Below are 13,168 nucleotides of genomic sequence, written 5' to 3' on the forward strand. Positions count from 1 at the left end.
AATTGTCAGTGGTAATATTTAATCACAGGTCTCCTATCTCTTAATCTAATAGCAACAATAACAATTAATAATAATAATTATAATTATTATAATAACTAGCAAAGTATAATGGAAAGAAACAGGAGATTGAGGAACAGAGGGAACAATAACAGACATAAATTCTGAATTCTTTGAATATTAGACGTGAAAGGGAATTTAAAGATCACCTAATTCAATCCTTTCATTTTTTCAGTGAAGAAAGTAAGATTTGGAGAAGTTAAATAGCTGACCCAAGATCACACAGCATTCTGGGTCATATCTTTCCTTTCCTTTCACCCCACAATTCACATGCAAGTCAAGACATCAACTTGTGATGTCATTGGTCCTCTTCAAAAAAAAACACAAAAAAACACAAAAAACATGTGACGACATTGGTCCTCTTCAAAAAAAAAAAAAGCTCTTCAAAAAAAAAGTGTGCTTTTCCTAAGGTTCAGAACTACAAGGGTGCTTTTCCTGAGGAAAAAAGGTGTCTACAGAAATGGCAAAACAAGGTTAAGAAAATATGGTTAAAAGTTCTTTCCCAGAAATAGAACTTTAACAAAGCTCAGATTTCCTAACCTGTTTTGTGATTGTTCAGTTATTTTGATCATTCCAACTCTTCACAACCCCTTTTGAGGTTTTCTCAGCAAAGATACTGGAGTGGTTTTCCATTTCCTTCTCCAGCTCCTTTTTTTTTACAGATGAGGAAACTGAGGCAGACAGGGTTAAGGGACTCTTACAGGGTCACACATCTAGTAAGCATCTGAGGCTAGATTTGAACTCAGGAAGATTCATCTTCCTGACTCCAAGCCTGGAAATCTATGCAATATGGCATCACCTAACTACCCTAAACTATACCGACTAATTAATATTACCTCCTTGATATACAAAAGAGAGGCTTTATGGAGAGGCAGCTATGGAACAGTGGAGAGAGCACTGCTTTTATGGTCAGAGAACCTGGATTTAAATCTTATTTGTATTGCTATCCATATGACCTTAGACAAGCCATTTTTCTTGTCATAGCCTTTCAGGTAAAATGAAAGGATATTAGATGAATAAATGATTTATTTATTTACTTATTAAGTGCCTACTATATGCTTGTGATAAGCTCTGGATAAACAAATAGAAAAGTAAGACAGAGACAGTCTTTGCTCTTACCTTCTAATAGGGAGAAAACCCCTGTGGAGAGTTTCAGCTGCAAGTTAAGATGATTCTCTAAGGTTGTTTCCACTTCTAAAATTATACTTCTTTGATTTATGGCAATGGGACTATACATATCACATGTTATTTTATGTGTGCAAGAAATTCCTGGTGTATTCAGGGCAAAAACCCTGGTCACCAAAAAGGTGGGGGGGGGAAGCATACTGACTTTCAGAAAAGAATTTTCAACCCAACCCAAGCATTTCTCACAGCCCAGAGAGCACATTATCTGGTGATAGAAGGAGTCAGAGTCCCTGATGATAACCAAATGGGGAAGCAAAGTAGCTTTGTCTTTGAGATACCCATCATTTCTTGAAGAGCATCTTCTCAGACACTACTTACTTTTTTAAGTGAAATTTTCCAACTTAATCATTTTTAAAAGATCTTTAAATTGTGAAAATCTTACTACCATGGCATTGTCTATTCTAATGCTTGGCATTCTGACAGATAAAAATTATAATAAATTTATCTTTCCCACTCCCATTCCCACATATGTGACATGTTGGGATTTTTTTTAATAGAAAGAAAGATAATTTCTCAACATTCTCTCTTTTTTCTCCCCTACAGAGGACTACAAAGAAAAATTGAAAAGTGTCATGAAAGTAACATCAGGGTAATGTTTCTCCATTCTATTTAATCCAGTTGCCTTTAAAACTTAGTTTCAATGCTGCAGGGATAAAGTGCTAAAGACCTAAAGACCTACACCTGAACAGGGAAGATTAACAACCCAGAAATTATAAGCTTTACAAAAGTGATGATCTTTTGGGCATTCATCATCCCTGCTTCTGCCTAAAAGCCAAAGTCAAGTAACATCAGAACAGACAGAGTACAAAAAGTAAAAATATGTCAAGGGGCATAAGTTACCTTGACTACTAAAGTGAGCTAGTAGATAAGGGCTGGGGAAGGGGAATGAGAAAAAGGTCATACAGTGATGGGATGTCATTTTTCTGAAATAGGGATTAGTTTTCCCTAAAAGCCTCTGACTCTTTGGGTACAGCTTCCTAGTCATGTAAAGACATTTTAAAATTTCTACCTTAGTAGAATTGGGGCCTCTCCAACTTTATTTCTGAAAAACCATATAAGTCATCATATGCTGACTTTCTGATCCAATATTACCAAATGAAGACAAGGAGACACTGAGTCCAGAGGATCCAAATGCCATTATATTTTTGTAGCATATAACTGCTATATTAAGGCAAAGCAGCCTCCTTTTTTTGTAACCATTCTGTGGTTTGTAAGCATCTCATTTAATCCACTTCAAAGTTATAATTATTATTTATAAATTGTCTTTCATGTTTTTATTTTTTTCTCAGCTTCTTTTTTTACCTTGTCCCTATTACCTTATTTTCTCTCTCCATAATTCACAACCCCCTCCAAAAAATGCCCCCATCCTCCCAAATCCCAATCCACACACTCTTTCTAAAGGTACCTCCCCAACCCTGTCCCCCAGTTTTCTTACCTCTGTACATGAATTCCATTCTTAAACTTGCACTTACAGAATTATAGCCCTAGGTTTGCCCCTAATAGAAGACTAAAACAAAAAACTCTCCCTTCCCAATCCTAAAATCCTATTTGCCCTTGCATGTATTAGGGCATTTAACCATCCATCCACAGGTAAGCCCACCTGGGTCCCTCTCCTATCTGAAAAGAGTATCTTAAGTTAGCAGGCATATTCCCTATTTGCCCAATACAGATAATCACACTTTGTCTTCCACACTGCCCAGTCAGCATTACAGAAACACTTCCCTCCTACCAAGTAGTAAGAAGCTGCACAGGCCATAGAGACTTTATGATGACAACAAATCATATCAATCTGTCAGCCATACTTACAGAGGGTCTTCCAGAACATTTAATGGGGCAGATGAGGGACAAAGGAAATGGAAAACAAATGTCTGCTGACAAAAAACTTGCAATCTGACAATAGAGACAGAAGGGGGACATCAAGCAATGTTTCAAGGACCACATTCAATAGTCGATCAACAAGTGTTTATCAGGAATCTCTTATTGGCCAGTATTTGTATAGCCACTGTGATAAATGCAAAAGGCATGTAACCCCCATCCTTATTCTGCTCTAGGGTGTAGGGATACAGAAGAAGCTATTAGCCCCATGACTCCTATGCTTGTGCCCTACCCATAAAGTTTTAATATAATTCAATATACAATACAAAAATCCCCAAAAGCTGATGGGAATGGGGTCACCACAGCACAGCAAGTTAGAATGTGAATTTTTTTTTAGACAAGAAAAAAAGAGAGAGAGGAAGACAAGATGACAGATGAAGTCTGCTTCTGGCCCCATGACTACTTTGATTTCCTATGGCAAGACCATAATGGGGGGCCACTACTGAGGGGAGCCACGAATGGATTTGTCAGAAATAGGAGACCAGAACAAAGAAGACAGAGCAGTGGACATCAGGGAAATGTGATTGGTTGGAGCAATTCAAGTCCTGAGTCCCTTTAATTGCCTGGACATGAACTTTCTAAGAGGTTTCCAAGAGAAACCAAGAGGTTCCAAGATTGTGAATGGCACAGCTTGCTGCCTCCCTGTAATTTTTATAGTTTTGAATTAAAGCATCTGAACTGTTTCTTGAACTGTTGTGTTTGGGGGCTTGGATTCAGGCTTAAAAGAAATGGGTCTTCTCAGGTCTAGAAGAAGCTCTTAGACTATTCAATGATTATTTTGATGACTTTAGGGTATTTTTCTTTCTTTATTCTATGATTATGAGTAAAGAATTATGTACAGTTAAACACACACTGTTAAGATCATCTCCATTGAAATACAACAGTGAAAAAAATATTGTAGAATGATGTGTGTATATCATGAGCCATAAGAATCAAATTAGCTAAATTTATAAATACCAAATCCCTATGCTAAGAATACAAATGCCACTAGAGTCAGAGGGAGCCCGAGAGAGTTTGGCAATTTCCCATAGAAGATATTGACGTTGGTCAAAACACATAATGGCTAGAGTGAGTATGGGACTACCAGTCCGAGCCCTCCTGCTAGTTGTTAAATGTGGGGGGGGGATATATAGGATTTTTTAAAATGTGGGTTTTAAGTCTGCTTATAAATAACCTGCAGCTTTCTCTGGAAATTAAATTTGGAAGAAATTTTACAATTTTGAAAGAAAATTTTTTTTTCTTTTCTGTTTTATTTTGATTTTGGTTTTTCCTACTGGGAATTCCCTTCTGAACAGAACTGATGTGTTTCATTGTATTTTTAATCTACATGGTGTTCATATTGGATGTGGAAGGAAGTATGTATTTAGTATTATAATTGTTTGTGTGCTTGAATTTCACTTATGTATTACATTGCTGTGTGTATTGGGAGTACAATTTAAGCTAAAATGAACAATAAGGGGGTTAAATCTTTAACAGGATTGGTTGGCATAAAGAATTTGAACTAAATTCCCAAGAAAAGATTTTTGGAACTAGAAATACTTTCTGACACCTAGAACAAAGTTATAGAGGAATCCTTGGGTGACTTAGCAAAAGAACAGTAAGTAATTAAGGGGGATTATATGAAGTATTTACCAAGCAATTCATGGAGGCATTCAGAATTCTTTAAATTACCTGAATCAGGGTGACATACTGTACCATCCCTAGAGAAGTAAGAGTTGAGGAGAATAGCCAGAAACTAGTCACCAAACCCTTCAATGAAAAAGAAGTAAGAGAAATGAAACTCACTCAAGACTTTCTTGCCAAGAGAAGAATTGTCTGAAGATTCTAAGAAATGTATGTTTGAAAGAGAGTTAATACCTGGAAAAAGAGAGCAAGCTGGATATAGGCTAATGAAAGAACTCTATTAGAGCAAAAGGTTCAATTAGATTCTCCTTAGGAGAAGTGCCAAATCTAGCTAGTAAAGAACCATTTGAATTCTGAATAGGACATGCCATAAAGATATTACAATAGTGAGAAATAGATGGCTGATGTGGTGAAAAAAGAAAGATAAATGGAGAGTACATGGGATCAGGATTCAACCTGGTTTGCTGTTTGAAATCAGAACCTTGCTTTCATAACAATAGAATGTTTACAAAAATTGAGTGTGGGAAGGAAGGAAGGAAGGAAGGAAGGAAGGAAGGAAGGAAGGAAGGAAGGAAGGAAGGAAGGAAGGAAGGAAGGAAGGAAGGAAGGAAGGAAGGAAGGAAGGAAGGAAGGAAGGAAGGAAGGAAGGAAGGAAGGAAGGAAGGAAGGAAGGAAGGAAGGAAGGAAGGAAGGAAGGAAGGAAGGAAGGAGAGAAAGGTAGGGAAGGAGTAATGAAGGGAAGGAGGGAGTAGGGAAAGGGGGGAGGGAGGGAGGAGGGAGAGGAGAGGGATGTTAGGTGAGAGAAAAAGAGGGAGGGGAGGGAAGGAGGAAAAAAGAAGAAGGGAAGCAGAGTAGAAGGAACAGGACAGATGCCCACTCATATCTGAGTGCTCTTAAGTGTAGAACTGGGCCTTATTTTATCAGCAGCTGAATAAAATCAGGCCAATTTAGATAAATTAGGACAGGATCAAGGACAGAGATCAGTCTGGACCCTCAAAACACCTCAAGTTTGACCTCCTCACTAGTTTTCATGTATGATTTTCACCGGGACTCATAGGATCTTGTGCAGAGAAAGTTGTGAAGTTATTGTGGGTCCTGTTGTGCTGAACATTGGATCTCAGGTAGACATTGTATTCTAGTCATTCTTTCAGAAGCATTGCCAAAACATATCTTAGAAACCTATGCACAGAAAAAAGGACCTGTGAATTGAACATCTATCCATATTTGGACTACAGTATGTTAGAAATTCTCTGAAAAAGCTACAGATCTTAGCAAGAAGGGGGATACTGGTATATCCAGGAACAGTAAATATCTCTGGTTGGTTAACATCTATTGGAACCATCTCCAACTATTCAAGAATTAGCAGAATAGCACAGGGTAGTAAGCTAGACTTTGATACCAAATATCCTTATGAGCCAGGTCTTCTGTGATAAATTTTATAAGAAATCAGAGGCAAGCAGTGACATAAAGCATCACATGAACACTGAATCATTCAACTCAAAAGTGGATTCAGAAAGATATTACTTTGGTGATCTTCCAATCCCTGAATAATAGAGGGAACTCTTGAGAAAGAAACAAATACCACCATGTTCTCATGACATGAGTACAATGTAGGCTAAACTCAAAGAGCACCACACATAATTCAAATCGATAATTTCTGACCTTCTTTAAAAATGACCTGGAAAGATTGCATTATCAGAGATGTAAGATCCACTTAAAGGAATTGTTAATAAAATAGCATCATAGAGAACCAAATTCCACATGCATTGACTATAACAGTAGGATAGAAAAAGTCTGGAAAGATGTAATTTGTAGACTTTCAAATTTTGAACATGGGAATTCAAGTGTAACACTGACTGAATACATGAACTACTTAATGCTGTTGGTCTAATTGGAAGATGTTGGAAGAACATGAGAAAAGACTGATCAAAGTCTAGAAGAAGCTAAACTGAAGCTATTGATTTGAAAGTTTCAGTTCTATAGAGACTTTGCCAAATATGTGAGTCACATAGCATTTCATAGGGGAATGAGAAATGATTTAGAGAAGAGAGACATACTCATCAGCTAGCTAGTCACTGTCAAAGAATATAAAATACAGATTTTGCTAAGATTCAGTTTATATATATACATCAGTCTAGAAGGCTTAGCAACAACCTTGTGCTGAGAATGGTGAAAAGCAGATACCTATTGAATGCCATAAGAAGACTTATTGACAATGAGATTCATTATCCTTTATGTGAATTGGAGTTCCTGGCTTTGAATTGCACTGCCACTGAAACGTTTGTAGATGATGTGAATGGAGCTCATTTTCAAATATGGACTGATGATATTTCAATGATTTTTTTTCTTTCTTGGACCAAATTGGGTGCTGCCCATCAGAAATGGGTAACCACATTTGTTAGCTATATGTCAGTATGCATTTTCTAAGCCAAGAAAGACTATTGTGGATGAAACTAACCTATGGAAGGAATGAAGAGATTCTATGATATTTGAGAAAACAAAATCATTCAAATGCAACTAAGGATCTGGGACTTAGAGGACAACTTACTGCAGACACAATGATTGAGATTTAAATTGGGAATGCTGTCCTAGACTTTTCCTCTTCACACAAATAAAACAAAGAAGCCATTGGTGCTGCTCATGGAATTTGGATTTTTTGCCACAAAAGCATCACATGACAACTTTGGACCTTTTGGCTGAGAGGACACAGATTGTATTCCATCCAAATAGCAGCAGAGCTCCAGAAGAAATATAATACTTGTGGCCTTAAGTGTTCAAGAGTAAAGTTCCAACAATTCATGCTGCATATTTGGAGACTAAAGGCCAGTGAGCCTTTGGAGTTTGTGGGTTTAGAATATTAGCCATATTCTTATGATGACATAATCTTTGCTCTGGAATGCAAAACTATGCCCAACCAAAAGTCAGGAAAAATCTATAGCTGCTAAACTACTATGGAAGAAGTATTTTGCTCAGTCACATATGACTTCCTTGAACAGGATCCATTCTGATCAAGGTAAAGATTTTGAAGAACTACTTAAGGAGGTGTGGGCTTTGGCAGGAATCAGTGCACATAGTAAGCACTTAATAAATGTTTGACTTGGTTGTTTAACTGAATGAATCAAGTTCAGTTGCCGAGTAAGGCAGAAAGGTCCCTAAAGCAGATGGGGGCAGTGATTGGGAGTATGGGAAATTGATTAGCTTCAGTCAGTCAATAAACATTTATTACACATAATATGTATGAATAAACTAATTTGAAGCTCATAACACCCCTGTGACAGGGAAGGTGTTATTATTATCCCTATTTTGCAGATGAATAAATTAAGGCAGTTCAACTCAAGGTCTCTCAGCTAGAGAATATCTGAGGGATTTGCATGTGAGTCCTCCTGACTTCAAGCCCCACACTCTGGGATGCAATATCTAGTTGTCTTTACCTCTCCATCCCTTCCCCACAGAAGGATCAACTTCTCATCTCACTTTTGTAAGAGCACTAGTTCCAATACTAGAGAGCCATTAAGAACTTCTGCAGCTCTTTCTACCTAGCAGTACTAAGATTCCTGTATCTGGTTCCCCTTCTCTACAGGTTGTTTCCCCTTCCCTCCACTTCTTTATTTACTGGAAATTCGTCCAGCTCTTTGTTATCTATCCCAGTTCCTTCTGTCTCTTCTTCACAACTTGGATCCACAAGATTAGAGGAGAGACTGTCAACTTCTGTTAGCTGTTCAACCCAAACTGAATGGTTGTCAGATGAATCTGGTAAGTAGAGTTGTGGGGCTTCATTAGCCATCCAAAGGATGGGATTTATTTCTGTTGTGGCCTAGGGAAGTAAAAAGTTGTAGGTGATGCTAGAAAAATCGATAGTATTTTAAGCCTGTATCTGTATCAAAATACTGTGATAAATGTGGTTGAGGAAAGATGGGTTGTGGTAAGAGATAGAGGACCTATATTGGGGTAAGAAAAACTGACTAGTCTCAGTGCCTCAAACATCAGTCTAAAGACTGTAAATTATTGAGTACTCCAATTTGCATTGGTGAAAAGAGTTTCTACAGCACACAGCACACACACACACACACACACACACACACACACACACACACAATGTACTTCTCTAATGAAATCACTGGTTGATTAACAAAAATAATCAGAACCCATGATGCACACTAACATTGCTTTAGGAGGAATTCTTTCGTTAGAGAGCCAGAGTTTCTAAGTAGCTATTTATAGCAGACTGTAAGCTCCTTGAGAGGAGGGCTATAAAATTTTTTGTCATTGTATCCCCAGTGCTTGTGACACATAATAGATGTTGAGTTGATTGTGTAATAATAATAATAACTAGCTTTTATATAGATTTTAAAATGCTATACACATGTTAACCTCACTTGATTCTCACAATAACCTGCTGAAGTAGGTTCTATAAGTGTTCCCATTTTACAAATGAGGAAACTGAGGCTGAAAGAGATTAAATGACTTGCTCATGGTTGTATATTATCAAGTGCCCTGGGAATCTTGGAGCTATAGGAGTAACACAATTAATTAATAAGAAAGTATATAGTGAAAACCCCTCTCTTACCTTCAACTGAGCATAGAACTCAAAACAGGGGAGGTGTCACCTAGCCCAATTCCCTCATTTTACAATTAAATAAACTGAGGAACAGAAAGGCGAAGCCACTTAGCCAAAGTCTCACCTTCTCCTCCCTCTATCTCCTGCAAAGACCTTGTTCAGAATTGGTGGCCAGAGCTGGGACTGGACTTGAACATTCATCACTCCCACCCCTGGGCTTCCTCCACTATATCTCTTAAAGCAGCCAACAAGATTTGCATGGTACACTTTCCTTCGGGTACACAAAGCTGAGATATGCTTGGAAAAAGCACTCCAGCAAAATTGTTTTAAATATCTTAATCCTCCACGCAATTACAGTCCAAAGACCCAGAACTTTAGGAGTGTGGTGATTCACAGAGTGCTAAGGCACATTTCTCACTGTTATTAATAATTTAAATCCAACCTTAGTGTTATCGATCCATCATGAAATCAGAGCTTTATTTCATAACTGTAGTCACAGCAGCAGTAAATTAGATTTTCTTCCACACATCCCCCTCCTCCACCTGTTAAATTTTGCCAATATGATGAAATTAAGAAGGGCTCCAGAAAGAGAAAAAGGAAATAAAGAAACAGGACTCACCAACCCATGAATCTAGAAGAGCAAGGAAAATGGTATGGGATGGATGGGAGAGAAGAAGGGGGCATGTGTAAGGTCAACTAGCTCATTTGTGATTTTTGCCAGTCTTTGTGGGTTAGATTATGCCCCATAATCTAGGGCCATATCAAAGTCAGTAGACACCAAAGCTTTAACCCCAGGAAAAATCAAAGCAATTCATCTAAATATTCATAAGCAGGGATTTTGAAAGCCATCTCTCTTGGGCAATAACCTGGAAAATTCCAGGGCTGAGGTTGAAAGGACCTGGAAGAGAGAAAATAGGAATAAGCAGTGGGGTATGGAAAAGGGGGGGCGGGGGAGGAGATCTTTAGAATGAAACTTAATTCTGCTCCTGTGTGTTCTAAAATCATGAATTTTTGCCCCGCTCATCCACATCAATTTAAAATTGGATAGTTAGGGTTTGTTTCTGAGGATTCTTCATGTTTTTATTTTTTAAAGATCTATCTTGTAGAAATGCTTTATTCCATTAAGTTTAAAAATATATAATTTTAAAAATAGATCCTCAGTTTAAAATATCTATTTTAGTTACAATATCTTTGCAAAAGATCTTTATTACAGTACAGGAGTGCTTTTATATGTCAGAGTAGAGATGCTTCCAATGCTGACTTTTGTGAGATCAACAATTTTTGTCACATCTGTCTCCTTTTCTCTTTCCCTGCTACCACCACTCTTACAGGAGTCTTTAGCTCCTGTTACTACTAATTTTTGAGCAGAGATATGACAATTAGATTTATTTTCAAGAAAATAGACTATTTGGTCAATGAAGGAAGGATCTGTGATTGAGTTGGGGGAATGAAAGACAGACTGTCCAGCACTGGAAAGCAAAGCCTCCTTTTAGAACCAACCATTTACTCAGGCACCTCTTAGAATGTTGGCAAGATTGATTCTACAGTCTGGGCTTGCCCAGTAGAAATCCTTCCATCTTGGTTGTTGTGTGTTCAGAGTACTAATAATGAATCCCATTTATATAATATTTTAAGGTCTTTAAAATACTTTCCTCAAGATGGGTGAATAATACAAATTTTTGTATCCCCATTTTACAGATGAAGAATTCAGAGTGAATAATATTTCCCAAGATCATTTGATTATTAAGTATCTAAGCCAAGGAGTAAAAATCAGGACTCCTAATTTCAAATTTCAATATTTCATTTCTAATATGCTGTCTCTCCAGATGCTCTTGCTAATTGAGTTGCTTCTGGACTCTAAAACATAATGACTCCTTGGGATGAAAGGAATTTTCATTCCTGATCCCACCATCCTTCCCCTCCCTGGTCACCCAGTAAATCATTTTCACCCTATATCTTATCTTCTCATTTCTTTTTTCAGAAAAGGATCCCACTGAGTTAATTCCTGGCACTCGAAGAAAAAAAAGCAAGAAGAAAAGTATGATATGACAGATTGGGACATTAGTGCTAAACTGCTGGGACACTTGGGAAGGCACAGATGGATAACAGTTTGTGTATCACTTTCCTGCCTTGAAAAGAGACAGTAGGGCACAGAGGGGAAGTGCTGGATTTGGAGGCAGAAGACTTGAATCCAAGTCCATTTCTGTCATTTTCTATCTTGGATAAATCACTTCTTGTAAACTTAGGGAGTTAGATTAGATGTTCTCTGAGGTCTATATCTAGGATCATATAATTTCTAAAATCCCTTCCAGCTCCCAAATTAAACCTATCATCATATGAACAAACTAGTGTAGAAAATGGCCTGGGGTGTCCTGTTTTGGATAAGTCAACATCCATCATCAGCCCAGCACCAGATAGACTATAGGCACCTCTGACCCAGAACTTGATTCATAGAATTCTTTCAAGACAAGAGGTATAGATTTTGATCAGCCTTAGAGGGAAGTACAAGACAAAGGGCCTCTCCATGTTCCAGAAATTCAACTACAATGTTTTTTATTCTGAAATGAATTAATTCTGACCAAGGAGAAAAAAACCATTGCTTTTTCAGATATTAAAAGAAATTCTGTGAATACAGAGAAAAAGCACTTGAGGTAACAAAAGGAGAGGAGAGGAGAAGAGAGGAAAGGAGAGGAGAGGGGAAGAGAAGGGAGGGGAAGAAAGGTGAAGTGAAGAGAAGGGAGAGAAAGAGAGAGGGAAAAGGCAAGGTTGTTGAACTAGGAATAAAAACTAAGGAAAATACATGGAAGTTGTAAAAGAATCAATTTAGGCTTGATTAAAAAAAATCCAGATAATTAGGACTATGACAAAATGGAAAGGATTGAAGGTACTAGGTCCCTTCCCCTTGAAGTCTGTTAATCAAAAGAGTTAGATGTCATTTGGTGGACATGCTATAGAAGGATTTCTTGCTCAAATATAAGTTAGAAAGCATTCAGTCCCCTGTCCAGTTCTGAGCTTCAATGATTCTAAGAAGAGCTCCTAGCTCAGCCAATAGGAAAACATCCAAATGAAAGAGCCAGATTGAGAAGAGTAGGAATTCTACTTTCTGTTTTAATAAAGTTGGTTTATAAGCCTCCACAATTCAGGTCACTTCAGTTCATGGACAATGACTTTTTAACAGTCTTTGTGTCTATAAGCTTATTATCTCATTGAATTAGAGGCAAAAGTTGGACAGAAATCCAAAACAGGAAGGTTAATTATAGTCAAACTTTCAATCCTGGATTCTATACCAATTCAAAGTGCATTATGACTTATTTATTTTACCTGTTTTTGGCATTTAGACAGTTCCCATTGATGTTAATAAGTTAATTGTGAAGTTGAATTCTATGGTTCTGAAAACTGCTATTCAGTATTTAGAACTGCCAACTTCATTTTCTTCTTCACCAAACTCCTACTTCTTTTTGAATAAATGAGTATTATTCAATACAATCCTATTCAATTAAAGTAATCACAGGTGTTAGAAATTTGCTGAGATAATTAGTGCTACAGCCAGAATCCACTGCCAATCTAACAGGAGGAAAAGGGAAAACAGTACTACCCTCTACATATCTCTGAAAAAACTCTGGTTTTGGAATAATATCTATTCCTGGGACTTCCCCCCCAAAAAAAAACCACAGATATACCCCCACAATTTCTCTCTTACTTTGTGGCATTCTCAAATGAGAAGTTGCCAATTTTTTTTATTATATTCTCATGGTATCTTCTAAGCCCATTGAGGTTTGCTGTGGATTTGTAGAAGAGGGGATGTTTTGTTTTTTCCTTTATAAAGCTGCTGACTGCAATTTTTGTGTAAAATCTTTTGTGAGCACAGAA

The 13,168-nt window shown here is 37.4% G+C and overlaps 1 long non-coding RNA gene across 1 annotated transcript in view; it reads left to right on the forward strand.

Annotated features, from left to right (window-relative positions):
• Nucleotides 1-3,750, forward strand: part of LOC141564862 (uncharacterized) — a 28,106-nt gene extending 24,356 nt beyond the window's left edge. The window contains exons 4-5 of the long non-coding RNA XR_012488763.1: nucleotides 1,786-1,831; nucleotides 3,455-3,750. This is a non-coding gene — a long non-coding RNA (uncharacterized LOC141564862). The remainder of the gene's footprint in view (nucleotides 1-1,785; nucleotides 1,832-3,454) is intronic.
• The last annotated feature ends 9,418 nt before the right edge of the window (nucleotides 3,751-13,168 follow it).

The sequence above is a fragment of the Sminthopsis crassicaudata genome, chromosome 3 (genome assembly GCF_048593235.1).
Source record: "Sminthopsis crassicaudata isolate SCR6 chromosome 3, ASM4859323v1, whole genome shotgun sequence".
Taxonomy (NCBI): domain Eukaryota; kingdom Metazoa; phylum Chordata; class Mammalia; order Dasyuromorphia; family Dasyuridae; genus Sminthopsis; species Sminthopsis crassicaudata.